Source organism: Bactrocera neohumeralis, unplaced genomic scaffold (assembly GCF_024586455.1).
Source record: "Bactrocera neohumeralis isolate Rockhampton unplaced genomic scaffold, APGP_CSIRO_Bneo_wtdbg2-racon-allhic-juicebox.fasta_v2 cluster11, whole genome shotgun sequence".
Lineage (NCBI taxonomy): Eukaryota > Metazoa > Arthropoda > Insecta > Diptera > Tephritidae > Bactrocera > Bactrocera neohumeralis.
In genome coordinates, this window is record NW_026089624.1 from 21,352,063 (window position 1) to 21,354,651 (window position 2,589).

The 2,589-nt window shown below is 38.3% G+C and overlaps 1 pseudogene; it reads left to right on the plus strand.

Moving 5' to 3' along the window:
- The first annotated feature begins 221 nt into the window (after positions 1–221).
- Positions 222–1,251, plus strand: LOC126766160 (uncharacterized; annotated as a pseudogene).
- Positions 1,252–2,589: the final 1,338 nt, after the last annotated feature.

The window sequence follows — 2,589 nt, forward strand, 5'->3', positions numbered from 1 at the left end:
CGTTGCTTTTATTTGCCATTTTTATAATTATTTCGTGTTTGGGAGATTAAGCTGTGTGGACATATAATTATATTAATTTTTATGAAAATTACGGAAATATTTTTGAAAAAAAATGGAAAATAATTCATCAGGTATTATAAATTAAATATTGAAAAGAATATTTATATCATGTTTCTAATACTTTGTTATAATTATATGTAGATCTGAAAGAAGAAGCGACTATAAATGTTCGCAAATCAAACAAATTGAGCGTGTCAGAGGTGAAGAGAATGTGGAATATTTCAAAAATATTCAACACATTTCAAATAAAGGAGAGCTGCATATTATTTTGCGAAGAGGAGGGTCTCATTGCCAGAGGAAGGACTTGCAGGGTGCATAAACTGCCGATGGTGCTCTCCATGACGGGAAATAGCTCCGTCGGTACGTTTAGGTGCCGAAAAGGATCTTGCCGAATGCGTTCCGGAATATCTCGATCCACGGCCACCTGGCTGGAAAATGTTAGAATACCATTGCCACAAGTTTTTACCTAATGTTTTGCTACGCATCGCACTGGTCGCATGACGTAGTAAGGAAAAACAGTATTGTCAGGGAATCTATTTTATCTAGCGCTACCATATGTGACTGGTATAATTACTGTCGCGAAGCGATAGTTTTATATCAAGTGGAAAATCAGGAGGCGGTAGGTAAAATAGCTGGCCCTGGCAAAAAGGTCCAAATTGATGAAAGCAAATTCGGGAAGACGAAATTTAATAAAGGTAAGGTTAAAAATATACAATATTAGGTACTTACTTGTATGTTTTTCTCATTTTAGGCAGGAGTGTGGAAGGTCACTGGGTTTTGGGGATGATTGAGGATGGCAGCGACGACCTGCGGCTGGAGGTATGCCCAGATAATGTTAGGTCTGCGGAGGTGCTCATACCCCTGATTAAGAAGCATGTTGCGCCAGGAACTACAATAAGCACAGATTGCTGGAAGGCGTACGATGGTTTGGCGAATCACGGGTATGAGCACCGAAAAGTGAATCACAGCGATCCGGACAATCCATTTGTGGCTGTAGATGGAACGCATACGCAGCGTATAGAGTCCCAGTGGCGTGTGATTAAAAGTTTTTTTGCGAGGGACAACCACAACAGTCCCGAAAACTTCGCCGACCTAATTTTTGAGTATGTTTGGCGGAAAAATGTGGCCAACAGACACGAAGATCCTTTCGTCAAATTATTAGAGGCAATAAAATTTATATACAAGCCTTAATACACGTTTGTTTTATTAAATTTAAATAATTTCTTTATATTTTATGTTTTCCTTTCTCTTATTTGGGGTATAATTTGTTTCCTTAATATCTTTTAGTTATTTTACACGCAAAAAGGAGTTCTACGCGAAAAAAATTTGATACACCCCGGTGTTGGATCGACCAGGGTTATTTGTTTGAAGCGCGGCCGAAGGCCGCCCACGCAAAAAGGAGTTCAACGCGAAAAAATTCTGATATACCCTGGTGTTGGACCAACCAGGGATATTGTTTTTTATAGGTTGCTGATTTTCGTATTTAGTTATTTTACAAATGATGTTGATAAGGTAACACTGATTATATGACAGTTGGTAATTCATTTGTTATTCTTAAATAATCAAATTCAACAATAATTTAAATGTGTATTAAAAGCTATTTTTGCACTATATTATATAAAATAAATGTGTGCAAATGAATAAGTGATGTGTTAGTGTATATAAAAGTGAAAAATATAAGTGCAAAATTAATTTTATATATCGAAAATATGTAATTAAAATATTGCAAGTTTTCAACTTAAAACGCGAATAACTCGAAAACTATAAGCTTCCTGCTACTATAACCATATATATTCGTGATCTGGAGAATCTCCTCTATCCGACCATACCCATTTTATTCCCGAAATCCTGGTATGGTATACTAAATTCTTCCCGTCACCTAGTACCTGACGGTTTTCACCACGAAGTAGCGCGCCTATATTCCGTAGGGCAACATGTAACTGGGGGGATGTATATATTAAATATTTCGAGGTCGGTCATACGGAACAGACTGCGAGGAATCAAGAGTTCCTGATTGGTTCTCGCTCGAGGAATGGAGCGGGATAAAGGTTGGTGAGGAGACAAGTCAGAGTGGGAGCTATGTTGCCTGTTTGAGCTCCTGGGGACCATGAATGTCCTCTGTTGGCACTCGAGGTGAGTGGCGAGTGACTATGTGCAGCTTGCACAGCGGTAGATACTAGTATCGCAGTATTGCGTTGGCAACATGGGGCCACGTAACTCGTAGTCTACTCCCTCTGGGTCTTAAGGCCTGAGCAGGTTAGTACTCGTTTATGTTTTAACGAGTTCTTAGATGTAATGGTTGGGTCTTAACCAAATTAATTTAATTTCAAACAAGTTTGATAAGTTCTTAGATCTGGTTTACGTTGATAATGCTCAAATATTCTCTGTCGTCCGATGTGGTCCTTTGGTACTACCAGAGAACTCATATCATCCTGCTTTCGAAATTAATATCCAAATCATAGCCAACTTAGTTCATAATAATACACAAGATCTTTGTTCTCGGTTCAACTTTGCGAAACCTAATTTCAA